This window comes from Equus quagga, unplaced genomic scaffold, assembly GCF_021613505.1.
Source record: "Equus quagga isolate Etosha38 unplaced genomic scaffold, UCLA_HA_Equagga_1.0 1100_RagTag, whole genome shotgun sequence".
Classification (NCBI taxonomy): Eukaryota; Metazoa; Chordata; class Mammalia; order Perissodactyla; family Equidae; genus Equus; species Equus quagga.
This window is the reverse complement of record NW_025795545.1, coordinates 6,892-20,679: the sequence shown is the minus strand read 5'-3', so window position 1 is coordinate 20,679 and position 13,788 is coordinate 6,892. Positions and strand designations below refer to the sequence as shown.

The 13,788-nt window shown below is 34.9% G+C and overlaps 2 pseudogenes; both read left to right on the top strand.

Moving 5' to 3' along the window:
- Window positions 1–3,217, top strand: LOC124232732 (olfactory receptor 5D18-like; annotated as a pseudogene).
- A 4,763-nt stretch (window positions 3,218–7,980) lies between these two features.
- On the top strand, window positions 7,981–9,069 carry LOC124232739 (olfactory receptor 5D13-like; annotated as a pseudogene).
- The last annotated feature ends 4,719 nt before the right edge of the window (window positions 9,070–13,788 follow it).

The following is a 13,788-nucleotide window of genomic DNA, read 5'->3' as shown; positions in this document are numbered from 1 at the left end:
CTCATGTACTTTTTTCTTAGCCATTTATCTTTTTAGGGAATTTGTTATTCCAGTGTATTCATACTCAAACTGCTAGAAATCTTGGTCGTGGAAGACAGAACTATCTCCTTCAAAGGATGCATAGTGCAACTTTTCATTGGCTGCACATCTGTGATTACAGAAATGTTCATGTTGGCAGTGATGACCTATGACCAGTTTGTGAATGTTACTAATCCTCTTCTCTACACAGTCACTGTGTCTTAGAAACTCTGTACTCTCTAGGTAGCTGGGACCTACACATGTGGTGGAATATATTCCATGATAATCACATATTCTCTTTTGGAATTATCCTTTGTGGTTCTAATACCATAAGTCACTTCAGCTGTGAGTATTCTGCCATCCTCTCTTTATCCTGTTATGACCCCTACTTTAGTCAGACGACATGTTTAGTTATTTCTATATTCAGTGAGGCTTGTAGCCACCTGATTATCTTCTTCTCCTATCTTGTCATGATTGTCACAATCATCCAGATGCCTTCTACTGGTGGAGTCCGAAAACCCTTCTCCACCTGTGCTTCCCAGCGGGCTTCCATCATCATTGTCCATGAGATCATCCTTCTTCTCTACTGTGTGCCCAACGCCAAAAGCTCCTGGCTCCTGGTCAAAGTGGGCATTGTGTTTTTTACACTCATCATCCCCATGCTGGACCCCCTTATCTACAGCCTTAGAAATGAAAATGTGAGAGTGATGGCCAGGAGTTTAATCAACTCCAAACTGCTTTCTCATTCAATATAACTCACGTGAATATATTTATTTATGTTGTACTTACATCCAACAATTTTTCATATATATTTTTGATGCTTTATTTTAAGTAAGTATACGATTATGTTTTAAATCAATTAAATATTGCACTTTCCGTGTTTTTGGTGGTCAGGACACTCTGAATTAATGTAGAAATAATCCATTCTGACACACTTAATCTCAGCTGGTTTCAGAAAAGAAAACGTATTTCAAAATCTTCCGGTTAGACATTATGAGAGTCAGAATGACAAAGAAGGGATATATATTTAGAGACTCATTACGTATGCTATAGTTTAAGTTGTGCTTTATAAAAGTGCTGCAAAAACACAGACAATAACTGCCTTTACTGGATCTGCACTCAGGTTCTCATAACCAATTCTTTTGACCCAGAAAGTTCTATAAAACAGAACTTTTTGTTCCTCTTACTACTTTACTGCATTCCAAGTGAAGTGAGGTCCTGGGAGTTTGCATTATGAGAAATATTATCTGACTTTGAGCACATTCTGAAAATATTAACTACTGTCCATATGTACCACTTATTTTTGAGTATCAATGTAATATTTTATTCATTAGAACGTTTTGAAAATAATACTGAATAATAAGGAAAAGTTTAACTTATTTCTAAGAAGACATATCCATTATAAAAAGAGTGATATTAATAAAATATAATTTTCAGTCATCCATTCTCAACAGTAAACTCTTCCCACCTATAATTTTCTTTGTATCAGTACATGACATCCACAACTACTCAGCTGCTTAAACAAGAAAAGGAGAAGGCATTATTTATTTTGATTTACTATTCTGTAGACTCTCTCAAGGTTCTGTCAGTCTGTTGTATTGTTTCTGTCCCCAAAATGGAAATATGTGTTCATGTTTTCTGAGTTATCATTGTCATTAAGGGAGTTTTTAGTAGTTAATACCAAATTAATATACTTCCCACATTTCTTAACCTTATATAAGGCAGGAATCTCAGATAATCTGCAGTGATTTTTTAAAAATATAAAACCATTTATTTTACTTATCAGCTTAGAATTGTACAATAGTTTTTATTACATTTATTATTTTAATCTAACTCTTTGCAAAATGTAGGATCTGCTTAATTCTCTGGCTTCATCATTTTAGATTTAAACCTTCTGAAACATATTTTTCAAACAAACATCCATGTAACTCTCAAGTAGATCAATACATAGAACACGAGTACCCCAGAGTCAATTACTGGCCCTTTCCTCCCTCTCTCAGCAAGTCAAAGGGATGGATTTTATCCAAATGATGCAGTGGCTTTTCTATATAGATTTGATATCTACCTACGCCTCTCAAAACTACAAATTAATATTCCTTCTTTGCAAACTTTATGTAAAGGAAATCATGCGTTCTGTATCTTGTGTATCTGACTTTTATGAATGTTATGTTTTATAAATCATGTTGCATATATTTATAGTTTATTCAATTTTGCTTCTATTATATATTTTATATTATAAATATTTCTGATTTTTCTTTATTCCATTTGGGGTGTTTCAATTTGGGGGCATGTATACCACTACACTGCACATAATTACTCTTTAGAATGAGATTTATACCCAGAAGTATTATGTATTTATTTAGATCTTAATTATTCAATATGATTTTATCAATTTAGACTCCTAAAAGGAATGTTTGAAAGTTCTAAAGTTATAATTGACTTCCTTGGCAGTGTTTAGTATTATTAGATGTTATGATTTTTACCCATTTATTTGATTTAGACTATTTCATGTGTGGTTTTAATTTGAATATTTATGATCATTGAAGTAAGGCACATTTTAACATATTTGTGGATTTTTTTTCTTTTCACAGTGACTTCTTAGGGCGGTTACCAGTTTTCATTTAAATTATTATGCCATTGTTATTATTTATTCAAAAATTTATTTCATATCATGAAAATAATCTTGGCCATTAAGTACCTTGAAAGTATTTTTGCATTTTGGCTTTACTTTTCACTCAGCTAACGTCCTCAAATAAAGAGCAAGTTTTAATTTTAACTTAGTCAAATGTATTACTTTGTAATGTTTTTCTAATTGTTGAAGATTATATTTATCTACCCTTGAGGTGTAGGAGACATTTGTCTATATTATATTCAAGGATATTTGTTGTTCTTCATATTGCTCTAGGAGTCTCCTGAAATTCACTTTTGTGGTGGTATGAGGTTTGGGTATATAGTAGATTGTTTTACTTGTTCAACATTGTTTGTTCTTTCTTCGTCTTCGTCATGCTTTTCTGTAGGCAAAGAGAGAACAATTCTAATGTGGCTTGCTTGGGACAATGGAAAGTGAATGTGTCATAAGTTCCATAATAGAAGAAGCTTTAAATGCCCCTACATGGTTTGAATCTTTCCTCCTTGAGCTTATGCATTCAACTTTGAGAAGAGCATACCACAAAATAGTGCATGTTCCTTCAGCCTGGTCCTGGAATGAGAAAACAAGGGAATTGAGCCAAACTTAACCAAACACAGCATAGCAGAGCTATAGTCAATCACCACCATTCATGGTACTACTTCGTTTTTAAGCAGATGGATATATCATTGCCACATGCTGTTTACTGAAAAAAATCCATTCTCTCCTTGTTACTCTGTAATACAATCTTGTCATAAATGAAGTGCCCATATGTGTGTTTATCAGTATAATTGTTAGCTGTTGCCACAATAACTCTGATAAAAAAAAAACAGCAAGCAACCAATAGCTTAAAAGTACAATTATTTATTTTCAAACATCAGGAGGTCATCTGAAGTCGCTCTACCCTAGGCTATGAGACTAGGAATGTTTTGCTTCGCACCACAGTTCTGTGAATATAGATTGCTCCATATGTCTTTTATCATTTTTAGAATATTTGGCTATTTGTCTTGTGGAAATGTCAGAAAAGCAGTAGAACAAGTGAAAACATTCTAGATCTCTTAAAGCCTAGGCTTAGAACTGCCATACTTTCTTCTCTGCCAGCAGATCATTAAACATGTCACAGGACTGGACTCATAATCCAAGGATGAAGAAATACACTCCATCGATAATAAAGTATGTAGACTTTACAGATGCAAGGAGATGGTGGGTAACTGGACCCAATCATTCAATCTACTTCAGGCAGCTTTTTAACTCTCTATTGCATTTCATTGAAGTATTTGTCATTACTACATATTCTTAATTATTTTAGTTTGAAATAAATCAATTAGAAAATTTTTTTCATCATTTGCACTTTCATACAAACTTCAAGATTTACTTTGGTCATTTATTACATACTTTTGAAGCCTGAGCCCGCTGTGGGCTCTAACTATTATACTTATTCTTTAGATCTCCACTTTAATGCATTCTTAGCTGTAGCTATGCCTTCTCTGCTTCATTAATCTATACTCCTCCATCCTCTTTACATCTTTCTGAAATATGAGCTGGTTTTTATTTTAAACGCTGTCTTTATTAGTGTGACTTTGTTATTTGATTTATTCCTTCATTATCATTACTCTCTTTGATCAAGTTTATGATGGAGGGGAGAGGCAACAAAGATATATAGATTTTAATATATTAAAAAATCCACACTTTCTTTATCACTTCATAGGTGGATGATGGATAGATATATAAACCTATAAGTTTATTTATTGGTAGACATGCACAAAGTTTGAAAAGTTTAAAAAATAAAAATTAATATTATCTTTGTTGTTGGCTTATCAATTCTTTTTTTATTTCTCACTATAATATCAGCTCAGTACTGAAAAGGCAACAACAGAATGGGAGAAAATATTTGCAAACTATATATCTGATAAAAGATTTATATCCAATACCTATATAAAGAACTCATACAACTCAATAGCAAAAAAAATCATAATCCAATTAAAAAGTTGACTAAGCACTTGATTTAGACATTTCTTCTAAGAAAATGTGCCGATGGCCAATAGGCATATGAAAAAAATGTGTGATACCACACCAATCATAAGGGAATAACAAATGACATTCATAATTAAATATCATCCCACAAATGTCTGGGTGACTACTATTAAAAAATCAAAAGACAAGTGTCGGCTAGGATATGGAGGAATTGGAAGACTTGCGCATTGTTGGTGGGAATGCAAAATGGTGCAGCTGCTATGGAAAACTGTATGGAGGTTCTTCACAAAATTAAAAATTGAAATACTATATAAAATAGTAATCCAGCTTCTGGGCATTTATGCAAAATAATTGAAGTCAAGATTTCAAAAAGATATTAACATCCCCACATTCACTGTAGAATTGTACAAAATATTCAAGACGTAGAAACAGCCTAAGTGTCCATGGATAGATAAATGGATAAAGAAAATGGGGTAAATATATACAATAGAATAAAATTTAGCCTTAAAAAAGAAGGGAATTCTGCAATATGTGACCACTTGGATGAAGTTTGAGGACATTATGCTAAGCGAAATAAGTCAGTCACAGAAAGATAAATACTGCATGACTCCACTTACATGAGGCATCCAAAATAATCAAATTCATAGAATTAAAGAGTGAAATGATAGTGGCAGGGGGCTGGGAGAGGGAGAAATAGAGAATTACAAAACAAGGGACATACATAAAATTTCAATTAAGCAAGATGAATGAGCTCTGGAGATCTGCTGTACAAAATTGTGTCTGTAGTCAACAATATCGTATTGTATAATTAAGGATCTCTTAAGAGGATAGTGCTCATGTTAAGTGTTCTTACCACAAGCAAATGAAATTAAAGAAAGAAACATTAGTACATTATGATCACTAAAATCCAAACTTTATTTGGGTTCCATCAGTTTTTCCCATTATTTCACTTTTCTCTTCTGGGATCCAACCCAGGGTATTACTTTCCATTTAGTTGTCATGTCTCCCAAGTCTCCTCTGGTGTGTGACAATTTTTCATTCTTTTCTTGTTTTTCTCGACTTTGACAGGCCTCAGGCATACTGGCTAGTTAGCCTGTAGGAGGCTTCCAAATTTGGATTTGTCTGATGTCTTTCTGATATTAAACTGGGATTACGGATTTTAGGGGAAGAATATCACGGATGTGAAGTCTTTTGCATCACATCATATCAGGGCATAAATGATATCCACACTGTATCACTGATGAAGGCCACATTTATTCTTTGTTTAAGGTAGCATTGGACAAGTTTCTCCACTCTAAACTTGAATGTGGAATTTGAAGCTCAGTTGAGTTAATAGCAGCTATTTCTGAATTTTCCTTTTTTTTCTCATTTAAAACTCAACAGTTTACATTATCTTTAATCAATATGTATTATTTCAATAATTTAATATCTACAAGAAATTAATGGAATAGACTCGGTGATGTAATTATTCCTAATGATTTAGAAGAAAATGCATCTACCACAATGACACAAGGGATATTGTTTCTACTAATTGTATGTTTCATCACCCACTGAGTAATACTTCAATTATGATTCTCTGTAGTTTATATCTCCACAGTCATACAGGCAGATATAAGATGCAGAGCTTTGCAGAGTTTAGACTGTGGTTTCAGCTTTTAGCTTTTTCCTTATATTCTCTGATATTTCTTATGTCTTGGAAGTATAACGCCATTTTACTGGTATACACATTGAAATATATTGCCACTTGTGTTACAAACGTCAAGCCTTGCTGTCTTAAAGAATGTTTGACTACAGAGAAGGAATATGCCTGAAGTTCATTAACTGTCAAAAGAAATGCTCAGTAAAATAATCAAGATCTTCTGGCTTCAGGTCATTTCATGTCTCTTTTGTTAAATTTCTCTTTAGGCGGAAAACATGGAGCTACAGCTCATATAGATTATTCCAAAAATTATAGATGATCCTTTTTATGGTGAGAGACTTTTTGTGTGTGAGGAAGATTGGTTCTGAGCTAACATCTGTTGAGAATCTTCCTCTTTTTGCCTGAGGAAGATTGCCTCTGAGTTAACATGTGTGCCAATCTTCCTCTATGTTGTATGTGGGATGCCACCACAGCATGCCTTAATGAGTGATGTGTAGGTCTACACCCAGGATCTGAACCCACAAACCCTGGGCCACCCAAGGAGAGTGTGCAAACCTAATCACTACGTCAGTGGACTGGCCTTATGGTCAGAGATATTTTAATTGTCACTAACAGGCACGAAGTGTTTCTGACAGTTAAATTTTGTATTACAGAAACTAGCAGAAGTTAGCAATGGGTAAGTCATAGAAAATTTATGTGATATATGGTGATTTTTGAAATTTTATAGGCCTAGTTTAAATTTGAGTACAAAACTAATCCTAATCTTTGATTTTCATGAAAACTATTTGAAATCATTTCAGGGATAAAATTCTGTAACGAATTCTCAAGCATTAGGTGAAAGGCACAAACTAGTTACATTTTAAGATTCATTCCAACAGATAAATTCTGTGGGCATTTAATTCTGCATTATGTCTAGAAATGGTCAAAATATAAAATAATTAATACTAAAATTTATGTGGCACCACTTGCAATGCCAAGTTATCTCCTTGATAGTGTGATTCTTAGAACCGTAACAACGTACCCTGTGCTTCTATTCTGGCTCTTCTGTGTTTTTACAGTTTCTTTCATTCTGGAAATTCATGTTTCAGTACTACATTAAAAATCCTAACAAGAGCTGAATTTTAAACAATAGGCTCATTACTACATATTTTCTATATCAGTGGTTCTCATAATTTAACATGCAACAAAATCACCTGGAGGTCTGGTTAAATCACAAATTGTGGGCCCCATACCAGAGTTTTTGATTCGGGAAATTTTTGATGTGACTAGAGAATTTGCACCCCTAACAAATTTTCAGGTGCTTCTGCTGCTGCTGCTTGGGAAGCATACTTTGAGAATCACTGTTCTATACCAACTTCAGAGAGAAATATGAAGCCTCTTTCTTTTCTGTTTCTCCTTTCTATTCATTTATATTTTTAGGAATAACTATTAGTTCTTTATTCAATAGGAATCATGATGTTATCTAAAGGAAATCAAAGTACCATACCTATTTTTATTATCCATTGTTTTTCAGACCATCCAGAACTCCAGGGGCTGGCCTGGTGGCGCAGCGGTTAAGTTTGCACGTTCCGCTTCTTGGTGGTCTGGGGTTTGCCAGTTCAGATCCCGGGTGCGGACATGGCACCGCTTGGCACACCATGCTGTGGTAGGCGTCCCACACATAAAAAGTAGAGGAAAATGGGCACGGATGTTAGCTCAGGGCCAGGCTTCCTCAGCAAAGAAGGGAAGGACTGGCAGTAGTTAGCTCATGGCTAATCTTCCTCAAAAAAAAAAAGAATATCCAGAATTCCAGATTCCACTCTTCCTGGTTTTCTTGTCTACCTACACAGTCACTATAGTGGGAATTTAGGCATGATAATAATCATCAAGATCAATACAAATCTCCATACGATCATGCACTTTTTTCTTAGTCACTTATTCTTTATAGACTTCTGTTATTCTATTGTAGTTACACCTAAACTGTTGGAGAACTCAATTGTGGAAGACAGAACCATCTCTTTCTCTGGTTGCATTCTACAATTTTGTTTTGCTTGCATATTTGTAGTAACAGAAACTTTCATGTTAGCAGCGATGGCCTATCACCCATCTTCTGGCAGTTTATAACTCCTTGCTCTATCCCACTACTATGTCTCAGAAGCTTTGTGTGCTGCTGATGTCCGAGTCTTACTCATGGGATATAGTGTGTTCCCTGACACTCACATATTTTCTTCTTGTATTATCCTATTGTAGGTCTAGCATCGTATAGAATTTTATCTGTTACCACTCTGTAATTGTTTCTTTCTCCTGCTCATACCCTTATATCAGCCAGATGCTGTGTTTTATCATTGCCATATTCAGTGGGTTGAGCAGCCGGGTGATTATTCTGCTGTCCTATATACTAAATTTTATCACTGTTATGAGGATGCCACCAGTAAGTGGGCGCCAGAAAACTTTCTCTGCCTGTGCCTCCCACTTCACAGTCATCACCATTTTGGGATCCATTCTTTTCCTTTACTGTATCCCTAATCCTAAAACATCTTTGCTCATAGTTAAAATAGGTTCTGTGTTTTACACAGCAGTGATTCTCATGCTGAATCCCTTCATCTCCAGTCTTAGGAACAAAGATGTGAAAGACGCATTCAGAAAATTAGTTGTCACAACATTGCTTTCTAACTCAATATAATATTGTTAGATTCATTATTTTGTTTCTGAAAAAATCAGATTTATTATGCTACAGATTATTCAACTCTTGTAGTGTAATTGATAATTCCAATCATTTTATCAATAGGCCATTAGTTAATATATCTGTGGCAGCACATTTTATGATTATGTATTTTTTCATACATTAATTTTCAGTGAAATAGCTCTAAACCACATGTAAACTAAAAGTTTAGAAAATAAAATTCTTGGACTATATTTTACAATATTTGGAAATTGTCTTTGGATGCTTTATCATATAGTTAATTATATATGTGTGTTTCCAAAGTAAAACTAATTCGTTGTTCATCCCTAAATTCATATATTATTTTATTCCCAAAAAATTGTGTAATAAAAGCAGTATGATATTACAGTAGTAAGTCCCAAAATGGGTTCAGGCATATGCATTCATCTAAATTTAAATAAACATGCCATTATAATTTAATGAAGAGATGATTTTCAGCAAATAATGCTGAGATAACTGGATATTCATACGGATAAATAAGCCTTAATTTTTTCCTCACACAATACACAACTATTAGCTTGAATTAAATGAAATGAATCATAAATCTAACATAAAAATTAAAACTAGAAATTTTAGTATAAAACAGAAAAATTTGAAATTTTTGGCAGCAATTTTTTTCAGATAAAATGTGAAAAGTATAGATCACCAAAAAATTGAGAAAAGAAACTTCCATCAACATTCGTATCTTGTGGTAAGAGTTTCCTATTGATGAAAGACATGATTAAGAAAAGAAAAATGTAAGTCACAGGCCAGGAGTAAATATTTGCAATATAGATGTTTGACAAATTGTTTGTACGTGGAAGATATAGAGAACTTTTGACACTCAAAACAAGACAAACAATCTGCTTAAAGAATTGGAGAAATATTTTAGCGCTTGAAAAATCAAGATATACAAATCATCTATAAACACATGAAAAAATACTAAACATCACTAGTTATCAATGAAATTTGTGTTAAATCCACAATGAGACACCACTGCATACTAGTTAGAATGGCTGAAATGAATAAGACTGAAATACTAAGTATTGATGAAAATGTGGAGCAAGTGGAATGCTCATACATTTCAGATGGGAGTAAAGGGTAAAATTAATTTTAAAATAGTTTACAATATCGTAAGAGGTTGTGCAAAAACTTCCAACACAGCTCAACAATTCCTTTCCTAGGTATTCACCCATGAGAAATGAAATCCAATATTTTAGCTTAGGAGAAAATTGATTTCTAGAGTGTATGACATAGGGAAGGGAAAAGAGTAAGGAGAGTGATGTTTGTGGATATTTTTGTGCTTTTATGAACTTTTTTTTGGCTTTTTGATTTTAAATACATGATTTTGGGGGCCGGCCTGGTGGTGCAATGATTAAGTTCACACGTTTTGCTTTGGCGGTCCAGGGTTCACCAGTTCAGATCCCAGATGCGGGCCTATGCACCGCTTGTCAAGCCACGCTGTGACAAGCATCCCACATATAAATTAGAGGAAGATGGGTATGTATGTTAACTCAGGGTCAGGCTTCCTCAGCAAAAAGAAGAGGAGTGGAAGCAGAAGTTAGCTCAGAGCTAACCCTCCTCAAAAAATAAGCAAAAAATAGTGATTTTCCTAGAAAATGTGGATTTTCTATCCATGAAGACGTGTTTCCATAGACCTATCAAGGTTAAACAGGAAATGACTGAAGAGATATGGAAAGATCTTGGCTCTTAACATAGAGAAATATGTGTATATATATATATATATATATATATATATGCACAAACACATCCATAAATTTATACACACCTAAATAAATTATGGTACTATATACATATACTTGTTAGCATATGTAAATCTTGTCCTACATTGTGACTATGATTGCCTTCTTATAATATCTATGTTACCAAGCCTTTCAGAACCCTACTGATGAGGTATAATTGCCCTCTCATGTAATTGTCCTTTTGAGGTTCATGAGAGTTTAGTTTGTACATAAAAGAACAATTTTCAAATTGCTATTAATACTGAGAACAATCAGATCCTGTTTATATGAGTCAATGTCTAGTCAAGACATAAAACAACTATTCTTGGTTTTTAAGGAGAGGGAAATTAGAACAGTGATTTGTCTTAAATGTACTGGAAGGACTGCTGGAAGAAAAAGGGGGAAAGAGATCTTCCAGAGATTAGTAAAGAAGCCATCAAACTCAGCAGGCTGGAGGCAAAAATTTTTCTCAAGACTCAGCCCTCCTATTGCCTTCGCTGCTCTTTGAGTTGGCTGGGGTTTTGATTGAGACCTGACAGATATGTAGATCCCTCAGTTATGAAAGGCTCATAATGGTTGAGCTCTACCTTCTGATATTTGAGTTCACCACTCTCTCTTGCTACCCCATGCAGCTTAATAGCCAGACAAATATTGTGAGGGGGAGATGGTAAAGGTTTTGTGAAAGGTCTCAATTCTCTAGTCAGATTCTTTTCTCCTAAGTACCATGACATTTATGTAGAACGTTTCAGTCTGCCTTTCTGATTCAGGTCCCCAGCCCCCCATGCCCCCTAGAATATAACACATGCCCTGTGGGAAATATTGGTCATGACTTTTGGATTTCTTTAGTTTTCGGTTCATGAATAAATTATTGTGTGTCCACAAAGCATTGCTGTATTCTTTGTTTTCTCAGTAGTATCCCTCTGCAAGCCCCAAATGTGAAACTCAGCATTTTTTCAGAATCAGAAAAGTTGGCAGTAAAGGAAACAGCTGGTGATAGCAGGTTCACCAAGGAGGATCTCTTTCCTCTATGAAATTTTGATTTGTTTGTCCTAGTTTTTTTAATTTTTCTCTTTAAAATAATTTTTGCAATTTCTCTTTTTAAAAATGTTATTTCTTCTAAGTTCTTAGTTATTGCATTTACATTTTTGTGAGTAAACCTGCATTTTAAAAAATATACTATAAATAAAACTTTCGTTAATACAGGAAAAAAAAAAATGTTATTTCAGGGGAAATGTGGATCTGCAGTATCTTCTCATCCTACCTGAATTAAAAGACAAGGACTGACTCTCCAATGAACAATGGAAGGTAGAAGACAATGAGTGACATTGTTAAACTGGTGAAGAAAATAACTGTAAAACTATGATCCTACGCCTAAGAAATATTCTTTAAAAATATAGATGGAACAAAGCCTTTTCAGAAAAAAAAAGCTAAAGAAATGTCTTCAGTGGGTTTACAGTAAAAGAAATCATAAGAAGAGTTCTTCAAGCAGAATGAAACCTGATAGATCTTGGAGCATGCCTGTTGACTATGGAAAACTCAACCAAATAGTTGCCCTTGAGCAGATGAATGTGGCTTATGGAACATAGTATTCAATCACTGATTTGGCAAATGCATTATTTTCATTTTTAATTTTAAAAGAAAAGCAGAAACAATTCACATTTCCATGGATGGATAAAAGTATTTCTGTAAAGTTTCACTCAGGGCCATGTTAATTCTCCAGCTACCAAGAGGTAGTTAGTGTGCTGAAGGTCTTAGTAAGACACAAAGGAATGAAAAGATTCAGAGAACTGCAACATCAATGATGTGTTTAGGGTTTAAGTAAAGAGAAATAGTCCAACATATCCTCCCCAAAATAAAAGACGAATTATTGCATTTTCTGTTCCCCACCAGAAGTGAGAAAGCACAACTCTTAGAAGAACTCTTTTAAGATTTAGAGGCAATACTTTCCTGTAAATACTGCTCTTACTCTTATACCGGGTCTGATAAACAACCCTTAAGGTAATTGATTACCACTTTCTGGAGTATATAACTTTGTATAATCTCCTCCCATTGTGTGCAGGTGAGACCTGTGACTTGCTTCTAAACAATACAATATGGCAAATGTAATAGGATGTCATCACCTTGGTTAAGTTATGCTATATAGCAAGAAGAAGAATACTGCATGTGCAATTAAACTCCAAAAGCTCTTCCTTTTCAGTTAATTACATGGGGGTTTATCCTGGGGGGGCTTGGTTTAATTAGTGAAAGCCATTGAAAGAAATACTAGGTCCTTCCTGAAGTTAGAAAGACTCTTTTCATTGCTGACTTTGAAGACCATGCTGTGAGAGGGCCTACAGAGAGGACCATGTAACAAGGAACTGCAGGTGGCTTCTAGGATCGGATCAACAGCCTGCAAGAAAATGGGTACCTTAGCCCTATATCTGCAAGATTAAATATGCCAACAACTTGAAGAGCTTTAAGGGGATCTTTCCCCTGTTGAGCTTCTTATCAAACCACAACTCTGACTGACATCTGAATTGCAGCCTGATACCCTGCAGAGTCCAGAAAACCCAGGTAAGTGGTGCCTGGACTGCTCCCCTGTAGAAACTGTGATATAAAAATGTGTATTACTTGGGGCTGGCCCCGTGACCGAATGGTTAAGTTCGTACGCTCCGCTGCAGGCAGCCCAGTGTTTCGTTGGTTCGGATTCTGGGCGCAGACATAGCACTGCTCATCAAGCCACGCTGAGGCAGCATCCCACATGCCGCAACTAGAAGGAGCCACAACGAAGAATATACAACTATGTACAGGGGGCTTTGGGGAGAAAAAGGAAAAAATAAAATCTTTAAAAAAAATGTGTATTACTTTAAGCCAATCAGTAGGCAGTAATTTATTCTGCATCATGGAATCATCATATCATCATACTCATATATCAGGTGACACAAAAGTTTCCATCTTTGACTGGCTCTAGGTCAGAAATCGGCTTCAGAGCTGGTCCAGGGTACAGAGGTTAGTGGTGGGAACAACATGCAGTGTGGAACACATGTCTATCCCAGTGGGAAAATAACAATGCAGATCCCTCGGATTCTGAAGCAAGGCCATTTCATCTACAATAAATAATTCTATGCCT